The sequence below is a fragment of the Schistocerca gregaria genome, chromosome 7 (assembly GCF_023897955.1).
Source record: "Schistocerca gregaria isolate iqSchGreg1 chromosome 7, iqSchGreg1.2, whole genome shotgun sequence".
NCBI lineage: Eukaryota > Metazoa > Arthropoda > Insecta > Orthoptera > Acrididae > Schistocerca > Schistocerca gregaria.
Window position 1 is genome coordinate 416,579,201 of NC_064926.1, and position 27,384 is coordinate 416,606,584.

The 27,384-nt window shown below is 40.9% G+C and overlaps 1 pseudogene; it reads left to right on the forward strand.

Moving 5' to 3' along the window:
* The first annotated feature begins 18,460 nt into the window (after positions 1–18,460).
* LOC126282666 (5S ribosomal RNA) lies at positions 18,461–18,578 on the forward strand (annotated as a pseudogene).
* The last annotated feature ends 8,806 nt before the right edge of the window (positions 18,579–27,384 follow it).

Genomic DNA, 27,384 nt, shown 5'->3' on the forward strand with positions numbered 1-27,384 from the left:
ATCTGAATCTGATAATCGCGTCTCAGTATTAAAGAGCAATATTCCCGAAGTTGTATTGTGATTGATGAACTGTTAGTATTAAAGGGCAGGTAGTGCTACAGAAAAGTTTGTCTTTTTATCTGTGGCCACTGTTTGAAGCATATTGATTGTAAAATCTGCAAGCGAGTCTTCAGAATGAAGCTTGAATGTTTCTAAACTTCAGTAGAAATGATTTGAGTGTCCCTATTGTTCGTCCCGCTGTCGCAGCTAGAGCTCACCGTATTACTCTGCAGATGGAAGCTGAAGTAGCTGCTGGTTTTGCACCAATAACTTTCATCAGAAGCTTAGCTCGAAATATTTCTAAGTCCTTCAGCTCGTCTGCTTGAAGAGGCGCTCACCAGGCGACATCAGCTCCTAGCGGTGGAGGCTGGCCATAAAAAAAGTCCGGCGAAGAAGTGCTCACCTGGAGCAGAGGTCTTCCGGTGAAGAATCCAACTACCTCCGAAAAGGAAGACCCGTGTTTTCACATTTCATTTCTTTAAGTAATTTTGATTGACTCCACTATGGATATTCCGACGGCCGGGCTGGCCGAGCGGTTCTAGGGGCTACAGTCTGGAACCGCGCGACTGCTAGGATCGCAGGTTCAAATCCTTCCTCGGGCATGGGTGTGTGTGATGTCCTTAGGTTAGTTAGGTTTAAGAGCTTTTAAGTTCTAGGGGACTGATGACCTCAGAACTGCTCAGAGCCATTTGAACCATTTGAACTATGGATATTCCGAGAACCGACTAGTAAAAAGATGCTAAGAAGTTGGTCCCCTCCGTGACCTCGATTTCAGGCAGTTAACACAGCGTTCGCTGACATTTGGTGCTGAATAACCCCGTCCTGCTCTCTCTCTCTCGCTATATTTTTCTATGACCAGTGAGGTAGGTCCTTAACAGAACAGCTTTGTTTCTCTTCTGTATTGTGTCTTTAGCGCCCAGTGCTCAGTGACGTCTTCTCAATGAAGGGCCGGACGCACAAATGGCATTGACCTGAACAGCTGCATCTAGCACTGTTTCGTATCTCACCCTGAAGGTGGGCCTTCCTGTCGGCCTACGTAACCTGATGCTCTCTCGCTCACTTGCAGTTCAACTTAATATAGCTCCAGAGTGGCCTTTTATTTAGAGGAACCACGAAAATTCGTATAACAATGTAAACTACGTTCATTAGCCACTGGTACTAATATATGAGTACACCTCATCACTGAATGTAGATTAATTATTCTTATATGATAAGACTCTTTAACTCTGATTTATTTCTCTACACCTTTCTGCTCAAAGATTTCTCCTATAAATTTAAATTTATCTACTTGCCCTATTTTCCTGTTTGTATTCGTGTGTGTTTTGGTGTATTTTTTATATTTCTAATAATCTTTGTTTTTCATCTGATATTCTGAGACCCGTTCCAACGGCAATTCCTTACATAAATTTATTTTAATGACGATTATTGTCAGATTTTCTGAAGTACTGAACATTTTCCTTTAAACGCTGGAAATTTTTGGAACAATTGTGGAACGATTTTATGGTATAGAGTCTCTTAATTCCATATACTTGCAATTTTTTTCCAAATCACAATCAAACGATGGAGCCATCCCCTTGTCTTACACCAGTTTTTAATTGAAATTCTGATTGTCTGAGGTTTTTCCCATTCGTTTCACTTAAGCATCGAATTTGCTACACCTTCACGAACTATCTTTGCTAACTACTATTATCACTTCACTGTTGTTATCAGTCCTATTTCGGAATACAGTTCCACGATGATCACTTACCTTAAAATACTACGAGACACTCGTTAAGATCACTGTGGTTATTGAAAATGTCATTTTATAAAATCTACTGCAGAAAGAAAATTTTAAAAGCAACGCGTAAACGTAGAACACCAGACACGTGTGGCTGAATGACATCTGAAATAAAAATAAAGACCCAGGTACTCTGTAACACGCAGATTAGGCGTACTTTCTTAAGCAAACTCAAGGAGCGCCTTGTAAAGCTTTTTTACCGCGTATTTCAGCCTTAGGTCACTCAGATGCTGTCATTACCGGGTTCGACTGATTAAAAGACTCATCAGAAACTCAACTGTTTAAGAAGAAAGGAATCGTACGTAGTATAATATTAGGAAAGGAATTTAGAAATCAGACCAACTGCTGAACACAACTAAATAAGTACATGAATACATTACACAGTAACTCTTCACATGAGCAAGTGTGGTGCGCACAAAACGAATAGTGACCAAGTCTCTGCTACAGTGAACAATGTAACGTAGCTGTAATAAAAGAGATTTTGGTTCTCATTTAAAAACTGTGAAAATATATTAGGATGCACGGATCAACATCTCAGTATCTATTATCATATTCCTAATGTATGCCATTTTTGAATATTCGAAGACATTGACATTTTTAATCATTTAAAAAAATGTCCCCAATAGCTGAAATGATCAAAGCGTTTTCCATAAATAAATATTTCTTCAAGAAATTTCAGATATTTTATGATGTCCCCTATCTTTGCTCTTTTATTTAATTTCTATTTGTTTACTTTTTGCCTTTCCATTTGTTGGGATTCTTTTTTATGCTAGGTCACTGTTGTCTGATAGTTTCTTGATTTAACAGTTATTTCGTTCTGGCATTGGAATGTACACTCGCGACGGATAGCTATTAGTTTCCTTCCCGCGGATCGCATATCCATGAGGACGTAATTTGTTCTTCTTCAAGTACATGACTAGCTTAACTACAGGAAAGGTTGAGGAAAACCTTTTTTACTTGTTTTCACCGTTTAAAGGCTTTCTTTCAAAATGAATTTTGTGTTGTGAATATTTTTAAATGTACAATTGCGATTTACACTACCACATTCTTAACTGTGGTCTTCAGTTCCAACAATGAGAGCACAGTAATCTTTAGCTGTATGTGCCTCTTGTAATGGCTCAGTATGCCGCATCGCATTAAGCACTGCAAACGCATGAGCGCGCCATCTGTGCACAGCAAAGTGCAACATGCAAACGGGTGGGAGTAATAGTAACAGCCATAGTAACAACTGCGCTAATGACAGGATGCACATGCTCGTGCCATCTGGTAGCTGAATAGTACAACTGCGAATTAATTTACCGCTAGCCGCCACTACGTGCAGTAAATGTCAATAACCACAATAAGAGATAATAACTCTTGTCAACTAATGTACATAAGGTACAAGATTTTTGTTAATTGTATGTAATGTGTTTTGTGATATCTAAACGGATGTACCACCACGGGAAAGAGTGTTTTAGCTAAGAATCTAATTACGTAAAAGTAACAGTAGTTTCTTTATATAGTGTTGGCAAGAAAGCTAAGAAGCATTAGCGAAAAATTTTGTTTTGAGGTTGGGTTTTGCGCGTACCGGCTTATTGTGGAGCATTCATACGAGACAAGATGACGTGTTGTTTAAAAGCTGTGTGGCGTGCAAAACGTTTATAACCTTCATAATAACGACAGAATGACGTGGAAAACACTGGTTATTTTTATGTGTTGGTAAATATTCTGTACGATTAGTATTACATTGACTTGAGGCGATGGAGAGCTGTTAAAGCACACATCAACATATTAGTCACACAAATACGATTCTGGTATGTAGCTTTTCCGACGTAGGTACACATTCTTAAATACCCCTACAATTAGACGTTCTCAAAGGTTAATAAAATCGTCAGTGTTTACTAGTCATGAGGAAAAACAGAACTTTATAGAATTAGAATAATGTGTGTCTTTTGTAATGAGCACTCCTGGATCAAATGCATTTGTTGAACGCATTAACTCCTTTGTGTCTAACAAGTTCTCAGAAACAGATTTTCAGTACATGTGACTAAAAGTGAGCTCCTAATTACTGTAAATCTGGACATGTCTTACAGAGAATTCCATTGCAAGGTAAAGTTACATAGTTCAGTTTTAAAGTTTGTTGGGTAAAATGTGAAGGGCGGATGGAGAAAATAAGGTAGTTCTATTAAGGTTTTTCTGCATGTACTCTCATATCTAATTTATGTACTCTTAAAAGTATGTAAGTTAGTTTATTTCATGAATTTCAGTAATTTTCTCATTCTGTAAATGAAACTAATTGTAATGCAGTTGGAATTGGTACGTAACGTTGGATTTCTAAGTATTTACGATCTGACCCTTTTTTGCGAAAAATACCTGATTTTTAAGTAAATGTCCCTTATTTCTCACATCCAAAACATTCAACCCTCATTTCTAGTGACTGCAAGTTATTTGGTTTCACATTGGACTGGATATTAATGTAAGTCGACCTGAGACTAACACTGACCCAATTTATACTAACATTGCAAGCTGTAACACAATCGGAATTTCAGATACATTTGGTTCCTTTTGCAGTTATCAAAGGCAGTTGAAGCTGAAGTTAATGTTGCTTTCCCCAGTAACACAACTGTTATTCTTCTTACAAAATGTTGCACGTGCTGCTATTTCTAGAAGTATTGTTACTGCGGAAGTGATAAAGAGTAACTACAAATAATTAATTGTTCACATGATCTATCCATTGATAGTTTATAGTGTTTATTTGTGAATGCACCAGTGTTTTGTTCATAGTAATTCAATTATTTGGAGTATGTTCTATTGTGGGAAAAGTGATATTTACCGTATGTGTTTGTGTTATATGCATTTGTATAGTGTTTCTGGGATTAACGGATTTTACAGCTAAGGGTACATGCGCATCGATAATGAGTTACCTGAATGCTTCCGGAAACCAATTAAGGCTACACACTGCTTGCAACCATTTACTTCCTCGTTAGTTTCAATAATCTTTTTCATGTGCTATACTTGTAATGCGAGGCATTGCAGTGACTTCCCCTCCCTCTTATTTTCCCTAGTACCTAAAAGCTCACAAGTTTTACTTTCTGTAGATCATTTTATTGTATTACACATAAGAGATCGTTTTAGACATTTTCATATTCCTAAGAATCAACTCAGAATTGAAGGTAGTGTAGTGAAAGACGGGCAGAGTCGCTGGACTCTCCAGATCTTCTAAGTTGAACAGTTAGTGCGTAACGTATCCATTCACATGAAATTGCGCATAGAACTTGGATGCTCTGATTTATTCGCTTAGTATTTTATTATACCACTTTTTTTCATTTTAAACGGATCAGACGTGTAATGATGCAATATTCGTGACTTTAAGCTAAAATATATATAGAGAGAGAAAAACTCTGTAACATTCTAAAAACTTTCAAGCTATTATGTAGGTAAGAAAAGAGATACGAAATAAAGTGGTCAGATTAAAAGTGTTTTCGTCCACGGACACTTTACTATGCGACCTCATCTGGGCAGAGCGGTCTGAAAATGCTGTCCCTTGAGTAGAGTTGGTTTCAGAAACTTCCGTGTATTGCTCCTCACGTTATACATACCTCCACCATACTAAAACTGAGTATTGGAAAACTCAAAAGTTAATCTCTGGTGCATTACTCTGAATTGCCAACAGCTGAGTTTCCTCTGCAAAATGACGCAGAAAATTTGTGTGGAAGAGAGTATGCAGTGCGGTCTGGACTAAATGCATGGAGTGTGGTTCGATTATTTATTGGCGTTTTCTTCAGTTCCGTGACTTACAATCTCTTCGACCTCAGGAGAATGACTTCCCCTCGGGTGGATTTGTTGGTTGATTGATTTTGAGGAAGGGACCAAACGGCGATGTCATCGGTCCATCGGATTAGAGAAAGATAGGGAAAAAATTCGACTGTGCCATTTAAAAGGAACCATCGCGGAATTTGCCTGGAGCGATTTAGAGATGTCACGGGTAACCTAAATCAGGATGGCCTGACGACGGTTTTAACCGTCGTCCTCCAAAACGCGAATCCAGTGTGCTAACCACTTGCACCACCTCACTCGGCTCCCCTCGGGCACATAAACTTTATTTGCTGAAAGCAGCTACAGAATTTCCTGCTACAGCATTGTAAATACGGCACAACTTGCGCGTGAAGCACTTCGAACGTCTAGTAAACAGTACTCGTAATGCTGACAACCAGCCCACCTGTTTCATTATTTTGTGTCCCACGTCAGTGTTTCATGTACACGCCTGTTCATCAGAAAGTCAGTGCGAAGTGACGTATTAATAGAAACGCCTGTTTACATAAAATGTCGATATGATGTCGTAGTAAAGCGATGCTGTAATAAATTGGATAATTGCCGGTCAGGCTTATTATTAATGTTTGGTGCTTCTTTCGGGTGCCTTAGAAACTATTTTTACCTCCAGTAACGAGAGGCTTTAGAAATTAAGATGTCTACAACCAGCAATATCAGTCGCATTCTTTCCCAAGCACGTTGCAGTAATTTTCCGAGCGTTCAGGATCAGTCCTGTAGTCCTCAAGATACCACAGCGATGACTATTTCCCGAAGAAGAAATATCAGATTCAGCATGTTGCTATCTCTTATGTACGCCCTAGTAACCAAGCGAAAGCTGATACGATTCGTATATTCGGAAAACTGTATAATCTGAATGTACTGATATAAAAATTAAAAGTTCTTTTACAAAAAATTGTAAACAAGAAACTCATCGTTAAGTTTTGAAGCTCAAGCAGCAGGTATGTTTGCATACTAAATGAGGAGAATGCAGGTTTGGCTATTATGCAAACAGTGGCAGTATGGTAATTTATGCAAAAAACGTATTTTAACAATTTCAGGTTTTTAACTTAACAATGTGCTTCTTTACAATGTGTACTAAATTTAATTTTTAGGTTAATTCCCAGTGTAATATTTATTGCTTAAAATGCTTCTTCTTTTTAGAACTGAATCAACCTACCCACTGGCGATGACCAAAGGTGATGAAACATGTTTAGGCATTAGAAATATTAGCTGAAACTTCCTGGCAGATTAAAACTGTGTGCCCGACCGAGACTCGAACTCGGGACCTTTGCCTTTCGCGGGCAAGTGCTCTACCAACTGAGCTACCGAAGCACGACTCACGCCCGGTACTCACAGCTTTACTTCTGCCAGTACCTCGTCTCCTACCTTCCAAACTTTACAGAAGCTCTCCTGCGAGACATGCAGAACTAGCACTCCTGAAAGAAAGGATATTGCGGAGACATGGCTTAGCCACAGCCTGGGGGATGTTTCCAGAATGAGATTTTCACTCTGCAGCGGAGTGTGCGCTGATATGAAACTTCCTGGCAGATTAAAACTGTGTGCCCGACCGAGACTCGAACTCGGGACCTTTGCCTTTCGCGGGCAAGTGTTCTACCAACTGAGCTACCGAAGCACGACTCACGCCCGGTACTCACAGCTTTACTTCTGCCAGTACCTCGTCTCCTACCTGCCAGGAAGTTTCATATCAGTGCACACTCCGCTGCAGAGTGAAAATCTCATTCTGGAAACATCCCCCAGGCTGTGGCTAAGCCATGTCTCCGCAATATCCTTTCTTTCAGGAGTGCTAGTTCTGCATGTCTCGCAGGAGAGCTTCTGTAAAGTTTGGAAGGTAGGAGACGAGGTACTGGCAGAAGTAAAGCTGTGAGTACCGGGCGTGAGTCGTGCTTCGGTAGCTCAGTTGGTAGAGCACTTGCCCGCGAAAGGCAAAGGTCCCGAGTTCGAGTCTCGGTCGGGCACACAGTTTTAATCTGCCAGGAAGTTTCATATCAGCGCACACTCCGCTGCAGAGTGAAAATCTCATTCTAGAAATATTAGCTGTTTACGTAAAGCGCCAACTTGGATTTCCCCTATTTGAAAAACACCAATTTTGATCAAAAGTCAGAAGTCTATTGCTGCATAAATGTCTGATCCTCAGCTAGTACTATTGTCTTCATTTATACGAGTACACCTCAAAGATACTCCTTCAAATTCCCCACTGTCCTATGCCCTTTATCAGTTGGATTACCGTTTTTATCTCTTGGTCTTGAATCGGTCTGTGGTCGTGTAAAGTTGGTAGTGCCACAGGGTTTTGTTCCCAGTACATTTATTTTCCCTACATGATACACCAGGTAATCAAAAAGTCAGTATAAATTTGAAAACTTAATAAACCACGTAATAATGTAGATAAAGAGGTAAAAATTGAGATGGGGTTTTATTAGAATAAAAAAAAGTATTGCTAGACGCGTGAAAGATCTCTTGTGCGCGTCGTTTGGTGATGATCGTGTGCTCAGCCGCCACTTTCGTCGTGCTTGGCCTCCCAGGTCCCCAGACCTCAGTCCGTGTGATTATTGGCTTTGGGGTTACCTGAAGATGCTGAAAGACAACATCCGACGCCAATGCCTCACCATAACTCTGGTCATGCTTTACAGTGCTGTTCACAACATTATTCCTTGACTACAGCTATTATTGAGAAATGATGGTGGACATACTGAGCATTTCGTGTAAAGAACATCATCTTTGCTTTGTCTTACTCTGTTATGCTAATTATTGCTATTTTGATCAAATGAAGCGCTATCTCTCGGACATTTTTTGAACTTTTGTATTTTTTATGTTCTAATAAAACTCCATGTCATTCCAAGCATGTGTGTTAATTTGTACCTCTCTATCTACATTATTCCGTGATTTACTCAGTTTTCAAATTTATACCGATTTTTTGGTCACCCGGTACATGAAGATATGCAAATATTTCAGTATGTTATTCTACAAGTAAAACTAAAGAAAAGAGTTCATATAAATATAGGTCTTCGAAAGGTTAGTTACGCAGTGGCGGCTAATAAAAGATTTTGCCTGAAATTTTGCAACTTCACTCATGTGAAGCTGACGCGAAACTGTACGAGGTTAAAGTAAAGCACAATTTCCGTTTTTTTTTTTTTTGTTATTGATCTGGTGAATCTGATAAAACAAGTCCCTGACGTGTATCAACAGTAGTTTTCCAGAACTTCCAGAGGAGTAAAGAAGTAATTTCGTAATTTTTTTAAGGTATTAACTACTGAACAATGCAGAAAACTAACTCGTTTGAAGTTTATTAAACGACTAAAACAACGCAATAACGGTTGCCAAAACTGGCATAAACTGTTCTACATTCTCAATGCAAAGTAAAAAAAAAATATTCTATAATAACCTTTGCTTCTCTGAATATATATTAGTGATCTTGTAAGAGGTCCATAATTAAAGAATTTGTTGCTAGCGCACTCGAGCTGATGTAATTTCGATGTATTGCTCACGCGCTGCCTGCGATATGTAAGCTAGAAGAGAATCTGAGACCAAAGAACAGTACTGACAGCAGTAGGAACTGTGTAGCAGTAGCAGTTAGTTGTTGGTAGCGAGCAGTCGTGTCTGGTGTATCGTATTGGCTGGGCCGGTCGTGTGCAGCGATGGCGGAGCCTGAGCGTTATAGGATAAGTATTGTTACATCAAGTCCCATGTAAATGTTTTAAAAAAAAATATGTTAATAATAATCTTTCTCATAAAAAGTAACTTTTGACATTAATCTCGATTTAAACAATTCAATAATTTCTCCAATCCTTGGCCATCCCGATTATTGAAAAGAAAAATCAGTTCTTCCCTTTTTTATAAGACAAATCTATCGGCCAGCATTGCACTTAGCTGCGCCAGGAAAATTTCTTATAGGAGCAGATATATATGTGTTATCCGGCGACCCAATTAAGGTAAGATTTTTCAGCTTATTCAGAATGATGTATCAGGGCTACGACGCAGGATTGCTGACGTTCAAAATTTACCAGGTTAACTTGACTGTCAATTATTGAAAGGTTATAGGTTTGTCACATTGTATTTTATTTTCACTGTTGGGTAGTTACGCTAAATGAGAATATTATTTTATTTTGTGGGGAGGTTACAATCTTTCATTAAACATGACATACGACTAAAGAAGATTTCTGCTTTCAGACGGCACAAGTTTTATTGTGAAAGACGTAGAGCCAAATAAAAATTAAGCAGTTAACAGGATTGTCAGTAACATCAGCACAGGTACGTAATCACACCTGAAAATGTCACAAAAAATTATGTAAGTAAATGCCCTTTAAAATGACAATAAGTTCTCGAAACTCGTGCTAAGCAAGAAAAAATAAGCAACTGGTTCATTTCTCATTATTTACACCATGAATGACACTGTTCCAGGACTATAAAAAAATAAAGAAAGAAAAACATCGATTTTGATGAACGAAATTAAATCCTGTCTTTTGATTAACCATAGTGAATTACAGGTGGCAACGGTGCTTAGTTTTTCAAAATACAGCTATCGTCATTGCTGACATATGATATATCTTGGCCACAGCAACTGACATAGTTAATATAGCAGGAGCGCTGAAATTAGTTCTTTTGTCAAATTCTGTGACATTAAGAGACCAGAGATTGAAAGACATGTGTGTGTTTAGAAAAGCAAGACTATTTACATAAGTAGTGATAATCAAGTACTGACACTTTCATGATATGCAAGATGTACAATTCTAATCACCCAGAGAAACAATTTGGAAGTGCTATCTGACTCATGAAGTCGAATGGAAATAATCACACACACACACACACACACACACACACACACACACACACACACACACACACACACACACGAGCATTTTCACGCAATCAGTCCAACAGAATGAAAGGAGCCTGCATATCTTGTACACTGCGAAGTGAGTACTGACTTGCAAGGACAGTGAACCAAACTGATACGTATGTTAGCCTGCAGATTGTAGCGTGCAGATGCACTATCACCCTGTTTCACCAATTTGATGTACAAAAATGATTAAATCATCTGAGTGTGCAACTAAATTTTCATTCCTACATAACACCACAGTAGTCGACAATATTATCTACCACAATTTTTGACAAACAGCAACAATCAACAGAACCCTTCTGATCGCGAAACATTTACAGCAATGCAGATTTTAGTTTTCTCTGAGCACACAAATAAACAAACTTACAAACCGACATAGACACTGAAGCCTACAAGTACAACAACATTCACATTAAAGACAAGGTAACAAAACATCATGTTCGCAACTCATGCTCCTTCAACAACCAAAAATCTATTTTATGCTTCATGTGAGGATAACAACATTGAGTTTACTACATGAGAAGAGGAAAGTTAATTCAGAGTTCTATAAGCAGCTCCCATTTAGCTAAATACAAGCAACACAAGGACATCCATTATACGATGCTCAGGAACATTGCCCCATGCCTAACTGGGGAGTAGTAGCAACTAACCGATGCCAGTCAAAGGGGACGTCTATTAATTCTTTAAGATTTTGACCCTCGCCACCTTAGTGAGATGCGGAACGCCCCGTCCCTTCACATGAGGTTAACTGTGCTTTCAGATAAATGTGGGTAAAATTTATTATTTTGTTTTAAACTTTGATCAAAACACTTAAGTAAAACCATGTTTTACTTGCACTGGTGTCCAAAATCAAAGCAAGAAACTGCTGTTTCCGCTTCCTGTGGCTAAGGCACGATGTGATCATGCAAACTGCTAACAGATGTCCGTACGATCGTGTTCTGTACGGGAGATGGCATTCCTGTCAACGGACATAACGCCAGCGATGACGTCATGGCATCCGTGAAACGGGATTGTATTTGTCGGGTAGTCCCACACCCACAATAGCTGTGTACAGTCCCAGACGGTGCAATATGGCACAGAGAAGATGCCTGCCAGATTCTCTGCGGTGGAGGTCAAAGGAAGAATGGAAGCAGGACAGTCGCAAACTCATGTGGCCAGATGGCGTAAGTGAATCCTTCTGTTGTTTCTCAGATGTGGTGACAGTTTAGAGACCGAAACTGTAGCCCAAAGACCAGGGCTAGGCTGATCACGTGTGACATCAGAAAGAGACACTATTATTTGGCTGTAAGGTTATAACAGTACCGCCTTAGTACTGCACGGCAACTGGCATCTGACCTCGATGGATCCACCTAACGCGTTCTAGAGAGGAGGGGAACGGCTAGAGCGAAGTCGTTAACATGCTACCTGCGCAGTCGAACAGCTGTCCAATTTTCTTCCCACAGATGAGTCCCGATTTGGTCTGGACAGTGATTTTCGACAGATTCGCTTCTTAAGGGAACATGGAATACGGTTTCTGGACCCAAACATTATGGAAAGAGACCGATATCGAGGAGGGTCCCTAAGGGTGTGCGTAGGGTTATGGTGACCACTTGAACAGCTCTTCATGCAATTGTGCGGGTGAATCGGTACGGTTTAATTGCTATCAGGTATCGTGACGAGATCTCATGTGTGTTTCAAGGTGCTGTGGGGCCGTACTTTGCTCTGATGGACAATAATGCTCGACCTCATAAAGCACGGGTTGTATATGTGTTCTTGGAAACAGAAGATAATGCACGCATGGCGTGACCTACTCGCGCTTCCGATTTTAATCCCATACAGTGTATCTGGGATGCACTGCGGAGACGGATTGCATGACGTTAGCATCCACTAACCACTTCCCAAGCCTTGTGAGCAGCTCTGCATGAAGAATGGACATTATGGCTTAACATGCGATTGATGCCATTCGCTGCTAGTCCCGCCATTGTCAGTCGTGTATTAGTGCCAGAGGTGGTCACACCCAATACTGATCACATTGGCCAGTTGCCGGAGAGTGTGTGCCAATCCGTTAATTTGTAAGAAACGAAGAACATTTTTGTCTACCGTTACGCATGTTGTAGTTGTTTGCGTTCTGTTTCCTTTGCATTGTTTCTACATCACTATCACCTGTTGATGCCGTTTTATGGCAAAATTAACGCAAACTCGCAAAAATTCTGTTTGTTGCTTTAATTTTGGGCACCAGTGTATAAAGTGTATCGAACGGCGTTTCTAACACGTTACTAAAAACACGTTACTTCAGTGTATGTGTGGGCAAACAAAAACAGTTAATGACCCCAATTTAATTGACGTATTTGCCCATACATCGACTTTAATGTATGCAAACAAAGGCAAATAATATCTCTGACTAAAGTTGGCGTGTGTCAGATCTTTGTGCCAAGATCTTTACATTAAGTAACGGTTGTATAGCATATGTCGGATGCTGGAAAAGTTTCGTTACCAGAGTGTTTATGCCCACATATTCTGTAAAAGTGATTGATGTGGTACCAACTAGCCATCACAATAGAAACAGACAGATGAATACTAACAACGAAATCAAACCATACTGTCGCATTACGTATGGAACTAAATTTTGGATGCAGATCGGCAAGTAAACAATACTCATAGCGATGCATTAAAGAGTGTTCCATCTTCCTGTCACAGAGCCAGCACCCAGCATTATGCCTGAAATAGCTATTAGCTTCCTGTATATCATCTGAAGAGTAGCCTGAAAATGTTCGAAAACCGTTTCACGTAATTCATAAATAACTATTTCAAGAAAGTGATTGGATGCAGTTTTATGTGCTTACATCAAACTGCAGACTGAAACCCGTTTCCGAAACTGTCATCCGCAACGGAGCATTGCATTCATAGGAGACGAGGTATGTCTACGATGCCGCTAGTTCGATCTGACAGTCAGTCGTCATCACTGAACAACAAACAACATCGCGACACCTTCCGCCTACAGACCACCAGCGCACAAAGCTACGTTTGCTGCCGTTGAGGTGGTCTAACAGCTGGCGCCAGCGCCTGTAAATTTGACGCTACTCGGGTTCGATCATCAGTTTGTTTCTCACGACACCGTCCACAACCCATTGAAGTTTGCCGGTGTCGTTTCATAACACCCTTTATATGATCACTAAGGTAATTCTTGTCGGTGAACTTCATATTTACTTGTTACTACGAACCACAAAGGAGCAACTACTTGCCTGCCGCGGTGGCCGAGCGGTTCTAGACTAATTCATTTTGAATACAATAATATCTTTCTTATAAACACTGCAGAATATCACGACTGACTGACATACAGGCACGCATTGATTTCGACAGGAGCAGCAGAGAACCCCCAGAATTAAATCTGACACTTGTGCGGCACATGTTTCAAATATCAGACTTCCGGTTATGCACACATGTAAAGCATTCAATTCAATTCATGGAGGTCACCAAGCTTGGTGGGCACTTAATTATATGAAACGAAAATTTGTCCTACATAATAGACTATGTGCCCCGAATTAAAAAGTTGATGTGAGATTTCCATTGCCCCATTCTGCCCTATAAGTGAGACTTGAAATTTTGCCGGGTCTCTACCCCCATTTTGAGCTCATATAGTTAATGAACATTCCCTAACCTCGGCACTCTCAAAGAATTTCAGCATGCAAATAAATTGCCATAGTCGCACCCAATTTCCGAGGCAGTACGGATCTCCAACAGAAACAGCATTGTTTCTCTCAACATCAGAATACAACACAGACTAGAACAGTGATTACCAACCTTTCTTAGATCATTATCCCTGAGTGCAATCAGATATTATCTAGCACCCTCGCCCCCTCAGCCATCTGTTACCCGCCCCCTTCTCCAAGTTAGAATGAATGACGAGGGAATTCGTGCTGCATTGCAAGTGCTACCCACAACTCCTTCTCAGAAATGATAGCTATCTATCTACAGGGCACACACTTCTTACGAAACATGATTCGCTGTATTACCCCTCTCCATTACGACACTTCCTTGGCCTGCACAATCAAACTTATTTAAATTCAAACTGAAACAAGCTCAGATGTGTCCAATATATTTACTTTTTGTAAATCACTTCATTGCTGCATTCCTTACTTCTGAAATGGCAGAAACTGTGTAAGTGGGCTGCTTCTGTGTTGGCAGCGCCGTGTAGCGCTTTGCATTGGATCTCTGACTGCGCTTTCTTTGTAAGAGACTCTGTAGGTGGTTGGACTCATTGTTGGAAGTTAATCGCCAGTACTGTTGGGCAGTTGGAAGTTAGTCGCCAGCAGATCGAAGTACTGTTGGGCATTTGGAGGTGAACAGCCAGCAGTGATGGATGTTAGATGTGAAAAGTTAGCACTGATGGAGGGTAGAGGTCTGAAGTGTTAACGTAGGCTAACGATCTGTACATGTTCGACTTGGAGATTGAATATTATTCTTGATTATATACCTTTGTACCAAATGTCAATAACGATTTATATTCGTGTCTGAACTGGATGTCAAATTAAAAGGGTAAAAAAATACATTATTTGGTTTGCAACAAAATTTTTCCTTTCCTAACCACAAGCCTATTAATAGTTAGTGGCTTTAGTAGTTAGAATTTTTATTTACTGACAGTATTGACTCTCGCTGTATTGCAGTAGTCTGCGTAATGAAGATTTTTGTGAGGTAAGTGCCTAATGAAATGTATACGGTATTGTAAGGATTGCTTCTTAATCAGGGCCATTCTTTTGTATTAATTATTTGAAGTCAGGTTGTAATTTCTTTTGAGCAGTCAGATGCGTTGCGATAGAATATTGTGGGCCAGTGTTGACATGATAAGAAAAAGTATAGAGAAAGTAGGCTGAGTACGTTCAGTTTACTCAGCTGTTTCAGATTCAAACAACTTACAAGTTTCATCTTCTCAGTCATTCAGCAATTTCAGTACAGCCACACTCATTTAAATAAAGAAGTTTCAACTGGACGACTTGAAGCTATTACTACTTTTTGTGTAACTAGTAATAATAATAACAATGAAACTGTCTGTAGCACTATAGTAGCCATTATGTAGTTACTGCTGTCTCATGGTGTCAATTAATTCATTTATCTGTTTCGAAGCGAGTAATGAAGCAATTTCTGGACTACTGCAGGTACTATCTACAACTTAGATAAGACATTTTATTAAAGTATTTAGTATTTTTACCACACTTTTATCGTCATCAGTGTATGGAACAAAGCACAACATGTGTGTGTTGGTGGTGGACTATGTGAGGAACCTGTAACCGACACTGGATTAATGCTACTAATTGAGAGAAAGTGATTATTGATAACTTACATAATCAGTGTCAGAGTCTTTCAAAATTGTGATAATAGTAATGATATTTTGAAAATAATTTAGTTTCATGACTGAAACGGAATCGAATTGTTTAGTTTTTACCCCTCAGAAAATTCCAGTCTACCCCTCAGGGTAATTACCCGCACGCTGGGAGCCACTTGTCTAGACTAACCCCTCGAAATCACCCAAAGATTTAAAATCGCTGCAGTAACTGTGCAAACACTGCAGTGCTTGTATCGATTAATCATAACTGATTATAGCACACCCACATAAGAGAATAGCAAAGATAAATATAGGAACAACATATTATGGGAAGAAACGAAACTGCCAAATATACAGGTACCTTTCAAGGTAAATTTACAATATATATTTCTGCAAATTCCTCACCTTTTTGGACTGTGGTGATAAATGATTGTTTCTTCAAAGTATGTGATGGATTAAAACTGTAAGAGGGGCTTGTCTTGCTTTAATGGGCTGTAAACTTCCAACTAAGCCATCCATGCACAACTAACAACCCATTCTTAGAGCAGCAGTTCCACCAGCTGACGTAGTGGAACTGGCAGAGTCTTCGCCTTTGAGTGGTACTTCAGTAAATGTCTCCAACTTACCATACATATCCTCTCTTGCAGGTGTATTACTCCAGTAAGCAGTGGCAAAGAACTTCTCTGAAATTCCGAAAGTAGCAGAAAGGTACTATAAGAACGAAGCTGTAAGTACGGCTCAGAGCAGCAGTTCCACCAGCTGACGTAGTGGAACTGGCAGAATCTTCGCCTTTGAGTGGTACTTCAGTAAATGTCTCCAACTTACCATACATATCCTCTCTTGCAGGTGTATTACTCCAGTAAGCAGTGACAAAGAACTTCTCTGAAATTCCGAAAGTAGCCGAAAGGTACTATAAGAACGAAGCTGTAAGTACGGCTCAGAGCAGCAGTTCCACCAGCTGACGTAGTGGAACTGGCAGAATCTTCGCCTTTGAGTGGTACTTCAGTAAATGTCTCCAACTTACCATACATATCCTCTCTTGCAGGTGTATTACTCCAGTAAGCAGTGGCAAAGAACTTCTCTGAAATTCCGAAAGTAGCAGAATGGTACTATAAGAACGAAGCTGTAAGTACGGCTCAGAGCAGCAGTTCCACCAGCTGACGTAGTGGAACTGGCAGAATCTTCGCCTTTGAGTGGTACTTCAGTAAATGTCTCCAACTTACCATACATATCCTCTCTTGCAGGTGTATTACTCCAGTAAGCAGTGGCAAAGAACTTCTCTGAAATTCCGAAAGTAGCAGAATGGTACTATAAGAACGAAGCTGTAAGTACGGGTCGTGAGTCATACCTAGACAGCGTAGTCTGTAAGAGAATTGCTCACACTATGAAGGCTTCAAGTTCGTTTCCCAGTCCGACTCTGTTTTAATTTGTTAGTAAGTTTCAAAAAAATTACACACTCCGAGTGGAAGTTCGTGTTAGTTTGTTATTTGTGTGTTACAGCAAGCCATATTGTAGCGCCTACTCTCACTTGGTACAGAGACTTTTGTGGCCATACACGTTGGCACTACTGCACCATCGGCGTACACCCAGCAGAAACGGAGCCGCCAACACTGCGGAGCTGGCTGGCGTGGTCTACACGCAGTGCTGCCAACCTGCACGACGCTAATTGGAATATATCGCGGCGCCCGCAGCGGCTCCTCGCGGGCGGACCACATCCACATTCCTCGGCCGTCTTTCCGGCAGCCAAGTTCGCAAGCAGCTCGCGCTCCGCTGCATGCACAGTATCACCCCCTCATTAGGGGGCGTAAATTTCAATTTGGCTACGGAACTAGGGGCAGGGCAGCCGTAGGCCGGCCTGCGACGCTGCCTTGAACAATGCACAGCGCCGCTCCTGTTCTTGGCGACAGAACACGCTATTATAAATTCGCGCTCTTCGCCCACTGAGTCCAGCGCACAGTACAATTATTTCCACGAGCAGTGGCTGTTTCCTGGTGGGAAAAAAGCAGTACTTGCCGCAAAATACGAAAACGTCGTCATTCACAGTGTACATTTTATAACAACAGGAATCTAGGATTCACATGTGATGCAATGTGTAAGAAAACGGTAGGACGTTGTCGCTTCGCTACTGCAGGTAATTGAAGTCTGAGGCTAAGGCAAAATCGTAACAGGTCGTAACGAGTGCGTGACAAGACATGCTCCCTCGAAGGACGCAGGCACAGAGACGGCACAAAAACTGAATACAAAAAAGAGAGTTGAAGGCAGTTATTGTGAAACTGAGGCCCGCGATCGGCTTGTTGCCTGAATGTAGTAGCCCATTCGTTCGCTGTTTTCAGCCTGCTTTATAATAATATGCATCTACCATGTAAGATTCGAATCGAAAAACGTCAGCTACTGTTATGAACTTCTAAATAATGTAGTTTTCCTGATCAGTAACAAAATGAAAGTGCTTTTTTAAAATCGAAATTGGTGAATTCGGCCGTGAGCTAAGAGAGGTAGGCCTCTAACCTCAGGCACAGATGGGTAAGTCGTGGCCAAGGCGGCGTTAGAGACTGTGAGAGGGGGATGTATTATTGTGTTTTCCATTACTGATAACTTACGTTCGCTGCTACAGCATAAATTTTGAGATGGAAGTAACATGAATTCGTGCAGTACTTCTTTGTGGCAATGAACATTAAGTTAATGAAGGCGGTTGTGATAGAACGCCAACGGCCTTGCCACAGTGTTAACACCAGTTCCCTTCAGATCACCGAAGTTAAGCGCTGTCGGGCTGGGTTAGCACTTGGATGGGTGCCCATCCGGGCTGCTCAGCGCTGTTGGCAAGCGGGGCACACTCAGCCCTTGTGAGGCAAACTGAGAAGCTACTTGACCGAGAAGTAACGGCTTCGGTCTGGTCAACTGACATACGGCCAGGAGAGCGGTGTGCCGACCACTTGACCCTCCGTATCAGCATCCAGTGACGCCTGTGAGCTGAGGTGGACATGGCGGCCGGTCGGTACTGTTGGGCCTTCCACGGTCTATTCGGAAGGAGGCTAGTTTAATTTAGATGTGACAGAACATAGTGGGTAGAATGAAACTGCCACTTAAACTATTTATCAAAGTTTTGTGATGATGTCTCATATTCAGATGAGTATGTACTGCCCCACCCTTCACATACCACTAACTCGTAGAAGATATACCGATGAACAAGCCCTAACAGCACTGCAACATCAGGCAATGTAGCTTACTCTTGTAATACTACAACAAGTTGTGTCAAGACATTGCCTACACTCAGCGACGTAATCTGTGTGACTTGAAATAATCGTCTGTACTAACACAACGACGTCACGTAAGATTTGATATTTAGTTTCTCACGCTATACATCACACTACAGCTCTCTACGACATCACTATGTACTAAAGGATGGACATAATAAGACTTTTCGTGGTATAATGGGGCCAGTGGTAGCTATATGGATATTAATTACAACAACGCATATGACTATCAAAGTTCACTAGGTTCGAATGGTAAACTACAACCAATGTTAGTGTCAACCACCAGAGAAAATACTTAATGCGAGAATCTACGTGGAGTAGAAATGATGTATTTACTTTACCAATAACAGCCACCTATAGTGAAGCACACACTGTGTACTCTGAGAAAACAACTAAGCACTTTCTGAGCAACGCAGGTACAAGATATGATAGCTTTCATATATAACTGATGAATACGTCATATAGATGCGTTGCCTCTTGTAGTTGCTCCTCTTTTAAAGCTTCAACGAATAATTGTATATACATCCATAAATTCTTACGTAAATCGGAGAATACTTTCACAAGGCAAAGAAACAACTTTGTATTGTTTATCTATCGTTGTCAGTCAATTATAACCTCTATAAGTCGCACATTGCTGCAACTATATCCTGGACTCTATTGAAATTGTATCATAATAAACTATTACGTTAATCTCAACCTTCCGAAATTAAACTGAATAACTTTTCATTTATAATTAATCAGTTTTCAATAAAACGTAAACTTGCTTTTCATGTCTAAATAAGGATTAATTATCTTTCTTTCCGTTGCAAGTTATTACCTGAAAAATACTATTCTTTCTCTTCAATATCTTTAATTTTCTTGAATTTTTCTTTTACTAATATTCCATTCTTTATCTTTATTGCCTTTAGATTTACTTTAATTCGAAATGTCTTTAGATTTACTTTAATATATATTCAAGGTACTGGTCTGCTTTGAAATAAGCCTTTGACTTTTTCTACATAGTTTGGGGACAAAGGACAAGTTGGGTACTGACTTTCTGAGTTTACAAGCGCTAACTCTTTATTTTTCTGCAATTAACTGTTTACAGGAACAAGTCAGTTTCATTACTTTCCTAAGGCTGGTGCTCTATTCTAAACCCCACTACGAGGAAATATAATAATAATAAAAAAAATGTCACCGCCAGTTTTCAGTTACGTGAACTTTAAAAGTCAAATGAAACTAAGCCAATTCAGCCGTTGACTTCCGCGGCCCACTAATATTTAAAACCCACCACTCGAAGATCTCTTGTAGAAAGAATTAGCGCGTTCTGTAATAAATGGTTCTTGAACTTTCGTCTAGGAACAAGGGGAAACGTTATCAAATTGTCTTTAAATTTTCAATTGTTTCTCAATAAGAAACAGTTAGGAAGGGCGACCGTTCTCTTTCATGTAGACTGCACATTCAGAGTATCCAACGATATTTCCGGAATTTAGTATGTTACGACGCCCACGCCGAAGTCACACAATAAATCCCAACCAAATATCGTTCAGTCACTATTCCTCAATGCTTGCGTACACCTACACAATCACAATAACACAATGCAGTGCTACCATACCTTAGTGCGTGCCTTAATCCTCAACCACAAAATAACTTCACTTGAACATATCTCTTTGCATACACCATCCAACGGAGAACCTCCCAATAATATTGAAACACGGTTCGCCTACAAACTCGTCTACATTAGGGAGCAAAACGCATGATTAATCACAATTAGGAGAAACTAATGTCACATTTCAATAAATCGGAGTTCTTCCTATACCTGGCGAAAGTACACTCTACCAAAATTGGAGAAATGATCATTTTCCACTCAAGCCGTCAATCTTCTCAAAATATCTTGACTTGGAACTGCATTGAACATACTTGAGTTCTGTCCCCATTGCAGTCCGGTTCACATTATCGTGCGTGTGATCCGTAATCTCTCTCGAACAATACTCGGATAGTACTTTGAAATTCCAAAAGGACATGCCAAGAATCATTATCTGCTAAGAAACATAGCACGCTTATTCTCTCTTTAACAATAAGAGATTCTTCTTAGCCGTCGCCGGTAAGCAGCAGAGTACTTGTGATCTTTGCCTTACGCCGCGATTCAGCAATCGGCTGGGCGTTGCAAACTCGCTGACTTGACAGGACACAGCTTTTCGCAACCAGCAGGTTTCACATATCATCAACAGCTTAACACAAAAATGTTAGATAACTATACAAATAATTTAACAAACTCTTCAACCTGCTAGAACGTAAAAATCAATGGTAAGTTGAGGCGATACAGACAAGTGATGCGTCTTTTTTGGGATGAAGGCTGTTTTGGTGCTTTACAAGTGCATATACTATTATTAGTCGAATTCTTTCGCACATACGGCAAAACAACAAGATTTCAACAAGCAACTGTAGCGTCACAAATGTCATATATCTGTAGTTGGTAGCGGTTTGAAAGAGCGACAATTGACATGAATTGTTCCGAAGGATCAATACTTTTGGGCCGGCGGCCAGGTTATCGCCATCGTATTATAGCTAAGATAATGGGGGCTCACAAGATATTAAGTTATGAAAGTTACCACTTAACAATAAAACTGGTACAGACGTATGCGGCTCCAGGTGCCACACCACAATGTCAGTATTGGCTCTGGAGCAAAAAAGTTTGACGACCACTGCTTTAAGAATTAAGGTATCTGAGTTCTTCCCCTGTGCTTTCTTGCCAGCTGACTACGAGAGGAAGCCTTTTTGGCTCGCCCCACGGTCTTAAACTCACGCTGCTTTCACAGTGTGACCTCGTCCATGTAGCAACATAAAGAAATGACTACTTCGGGAGAGAAGTCTGTCGCTAACGTGGTTTGACTCTGTTTACACAGCTGCCGCATACAAGGCTCACTCACGTCCAACAACGGTGTAGTTGTTGCCGCTACTTCACTACACTGTTGTAGGTTTTCAAAGGTTGGAGAGCCCATGCTGAAGCAAATATGCCTTTTGAACGAAGGTTTCCGATGTTTGACGATTTCTTCCGACTGAGGGACGAGGCCGGTTCGAAGACATTTTTCCACACAAGCGACAAGTAAAGCACAAAAAGTACAGGGCATGTGACCCGTAATTTACTTGTCCCTCCAGCCAATACTTTTACTGTTCCCAAGTTTTGGTTGGTACGATATTCTGTACAAATAAAGTAGGGGAAAATAGGCTGGAAGTGCGTATTGAAGCTTGTGTTAGAGAGGACATTGGACTAGGATAATCCGTTTAGCTGTGCTAAGCACAATGCTATGGTGGTGTAGTGTTTACTATATCAGGCTTGTAAGCAGAAGACCTGGGTTCAAGTCTGGGCTATGATGGTATTTGAATTCATTGCTTCAGCTTCTGCCCTTTTTCGCTGGCTCTCTGCTTTGTTACTGCCCGCGTAACAACTACTAAATTAGATAAAATATGTTGCTACGAAAAGAGTCCTGGAATACTTTTTACGGATGCTGTACTGTGACTTTCTTTGGATCATTAATTTTCAACAAAACAAAATATATTATGTCCTTATTATTTAGGATCTGGCTTTTTATTAAAGGAACATTGTTTCGTTAGTGTAACTCGCTATAAAGTTATACGTATATTCCTTACTTTCCAGTTATTGAAAAGGTTACTGAAAATTATTTCGTTATCAATACTGATGTTACAGTACGCAATGTTTGTTCAACATCAAAATTTTGCAGTGGATTTTTGTTAACAGTAAAACACTAATAAGTTCCACGACTAACACGAGAACATGAGACTATTATCAGAGCAAAAGATGTTTTTACTATAATGTTTGCCAGATCAGAAGTACGCACAGCAAGACTTCTTTTATGTTATGAAGGTAAATTATCTTTTTGCACTGTTAATAATGTATCATCCGCAGCCCGCGTACAAGTGTAAAACACATAATAAAACCTGCTGCTCTGCCCTGCAATTCCGAAAGCTCAAAGAAATAATTTTAGTTCACTATTACCTATCCGCTTCTTTGCTGTATGATTGGTTTCATTTAATGCAGTTTGCATGCGCTGCGGCAGCGGCTCTGTCGTTCTTAGCGCAGCTCTGCACCACGAATAATATTTAAATAGCTGAAAATGTTTTAAAAGGATGGGATAAAATACCAGACAAGCGTATTACAAATCATAATGCAAGTTTTCACTAAGTAACTATATTCAAAGCATTTAGACAGATTAAATTATTACACCGCCTTTACAAATCAGTACCTAATGGCGTCCTTCTCTCAACCTTGACAAAAGAATGCTACACAAGCATGCAATATTGCGTCACAGGCTCTTCCTACTCACGTAACACCAAGAAGACGACAGAGAAATTAATGCTCCGTCAGTACTATTTATACTCGTTGTGACATATTCTCATCTTTGTTTGATATTTAATAAGTATCGTCTGTGGCGGTTTCAGTACTTGCCGACACAGATATTATCTTAAAAAAAATTGGTACAGAATTCTATACAAGTATAGAACATGGCACATAATGGTTTCTCTTTATTACATAAAGTTCACAGATTCGTTGTCCACGCAATTACAATCATCCAGTTAAATTATTCTTTTCTCCTTTTTTACCATATATAATATGTGTTTTGTTAGGAGACATTACACCTTAGAGCATTCAAAAATAAATCTTTTGTGGTTGGCTGATCCACAATATGAGGACTGTTCCATTAAAAAATGATCATGATTTCTGGCACCAGAATTTAATGTTATGTTATTCCTTTGCTCAATTTGTAACAAACATGCCTTACTGGTTTCATTGTTGACGTTTCTGGTTCCCGTCTGATGTTTAGTATCACCTACAGCAATAGCGGAGATGCTGGCTGATGAAAAATATGTGGCTCTGAATTCTGCTTTCATCACAGCAAATCTTCAGCTCAGATCTATGTTACTGGATGCCTGAAGATGGTATAAATGAACGTCATCTTTATATTTTCGCGGCGCAAAGACTGATCCATAAAATTTCGAGCGTGCAGCCGCATAAATTCGACTTCTTCTTCTAATCCTTTGGCTGAATACCGTCCAGACATCTTCAGAGTCACCGAGGTGACTGACACTCCAGCTCTTTTTTATTTATTGTAATTTCATTCCCCTGACCCACACGGGCAGGGGAGGGATGGCAGCAGCACAATCCGCCACTCTTCAGCCGAGTGGCATACAAATAATAAAAGAGCAAACTTATACGGAAGAAAGGGAGGGAAAAGGAGGATGCAGAAACACAGTAAATGGAGACAATAGAAGTTAAAATATACACTCCCACAGGGACATTCATTGGGGGACAGTTAAAAAAGTCGACATACAGTTAAAATAATACAGTCGGAGATTTGTGGGGCACTTAGAATACACTGAAGTCAAACACACAAGTTAAAAGTCGGTGACAGTATAAAATCACACAGAGGAGAGACACTTAAAAAACCACTGTAAGTGTGGAGCACACAAAGAATAAAAACCGCTCGTAGGGACCTACCAACGGATAAGAGGCCTAAGAGGAGGAAAAAAGAGGGGAGAGGAAGGTGCAGGGGGGACTCGAAGGGGTGTAGAAGAAAGAATAACGCGGGCAGGGAGCGCACCAAGAGGTACGAGATGGGCGGGATGGGATATGAGGAGCGATGGCAAGGCAGGAGGGAGTGCAGAGATACAGACAGGGCCATGGGAAAGGAGGGGTGTAGAAGGGAGGAAAACCGCTCAGGAAAAGGGAAGAGAAGGGGAGAGGGACTAATAAGGAGGAGGAGGGCGAAAGCGGGGTTAGAGTTATTAGGAGGGATAGATGTCAGGGCTAAGTTCATCATCCAGGAGGGTTGGGTGCTCAGAGTTGCATTGGGAAAGGAAGTGGAGGGTGTGGAGACGAAGAGAGGATGGAACGCAATGGTAAAGGCGTGGCCACGGGTTGGTGGTGGAAGCCATCCGTATTTTTCAATTTCCATTGTGAACTGAATTTGTCTATGGATGTAATTCAGATGATTTTCATGGATGACTTCGAGGAGAGGGCGTTGGAATCTACTAGCTTGAAGTTCACAGTCTTTTGGACGTGATGACACGTTTGTAGTGTTGCCCCATGGTGAAGGCAAGTTAAAAGAATTTTTAAATAACCTGCATTCCATTCACAGACAAATTCAGTTCACGATGGGAATCGAAAAAGATGGATGGCTTCCATTTTTGGATGTACTGGTACGGCGCAACGATGATGGCACTTTCGGACACCCAGTATATCTAAAATCTACCCATACGTATGTATATTCACGTGCAAATAGCTGCCACCATCCTTTGCAGACAATCAGTGTGCTCAGAAGTCTGGTACACAGAGCACACGGCACTGCTGACGAGAGCAGTCTGTAGGACGAGCTTCTACTTCTGACAAGAGTTTTTGAAGCCAACGGGTATTCTGCACAGCAGATAGGTAAGGCACCACAGCAGATAGGTAAGGCACTACAAATGAAACCAACTGTGGGTGTAAGAAAAGCAGAAGAAGACACGGAATGTTTAAAATCTACTGTTTTTCTGAGATACGTGGACAGCCTGTCGCCAGAAATAGGACGGCTCCTCAATTAAGCACAAAGTGGAAGTGATTTTTCGCTCTCCACCAAAGATACCAGCACTCCTGGGTACCGTTTGAGATGAATTGGTGCTTCTGAAGCCTGGGGTTTATAAGAACCCCTGTGAACTCGGTCGTTCATACATCCCATAGGCGACACGTACTGTCCAGGAGAGGTGCACAGAGCGTAGCAAATAAACCCGACTCCTACAACCTAATAAATGTGCGGCAGCAGAGCACTGTATTGACACAAGCCACTCTATGGTGTACGCTAACGTCGAAATTTCAGCCTCGACTCTATCTTTCTGGGACTCAGTAATGGAGGAAGCAATTTAAATGCGGTTGGCGACGAAATTAATAAATACAGATAGTGGCTTCAGCTTGGACAAAATATGGAATCCGGAAATTTCTGTAATAAAATCACAAAGACGTCGCGACGGTGCAGCTCGCAGTGATACATAAATATCACCTTGTGGATCGATTGCGCAGCCATAGATCTAGTTCCATGCATATCTCATACCTCTCTGCCGCCGATCAACGTCTCTGGCGCCTTGTGTTTCTGTGGCCGCAGACGTATTGGTGCGGTCCGCGGGTTTAAAACGACGGAGCGAGTGCTGGAGCGTCAGTCACCTCGGTTTACTCTTAAGATGACTGGACGGTATTTAGCCGAAATATTAGAAGAAGAAGTGAAATTTGTGTGGATGCATGCTCGAAATTTTATGGATCATGATATGAATTGTTTAAAGAGGGGAGCCAATCAATTTCAAACGTAAGTGAACCCGGATCTCCGGTTACTTTTGTTATGGACAGTAACGTCAACACCACCGCTGCCGCTGTGATAGAAGGACTGTCGAATAACTTTACAAGGACCTTCTGAAATATCCAGAATTTCATTGCTTGTTACCCACAATTTGGTAACAATGGTTCAAATGGTTCAAATGGCTCTGACCACTATGGGACTTAACATCTGTGGCTATCAGTCCCCTAGACTTAGAACTACTTAAATCTGGCTAACCTAAGGACGTCACACACATCCATGCCCGAGGCAGGATTCGAATCTGCGACCGCAGCAGTCGCGCGGTTCCGGACTGAGCGCCTAGAACTGCTAGACCACCGCGGCCGGCCAATTTGGTAACAGAAAATTTTTACATGAGACGTGTCTGTGAGGGTAGGTTCGAAGACGACTAATTCCCGAACAGAAAGGGCTATACCGTGCAGGTCTGGACTCAATTGAAGTTGATTTCAGAGGAAGATCCAGAGTTTTTTTCAAGGGTAGTCACTTTGATCCCGTGAGGAATCAGAAAAGTTCGGAGTGGAAATGTCCTTCATCATCAGTCCCCCCTCCCCCCCATCTTTTGATAATCATGGGTTGTTTTATCACCACCATCTTGAACATGCACACACATAAATAACGGGACAATACTAAGCGTTGCAAGCCCGTATCAGGCGCAAAGACATGTCCGTGAAGCAAGTTGGATACTGTTCCGCGATAATGCACGCCCACATAGGCCATTGTAAACGTTGTTACTGAATCTTAAGTGTGACCCTTACCCTCCCTGTTGGTCGTGTTTAACACTGTGCGACCTTTTTCTGTGTGCTGACGTTCGAGGGAGGCATTTGCCATCATCAGAAGCAGTAGTGAAGGCGATTCTGAAGTACCTTCAAAAAAATTGTTCCCAGTATGTCTCAACAGAATAGCAGAAACACCGCGACAAGTGCATCGCATCCAAAGGAGCCTAATTTGAAAAGAACCGTGACAATCATGGGGTTGAGTAAAGGTGGTCATTCTTTATTGAACAGCTGTCATATTAG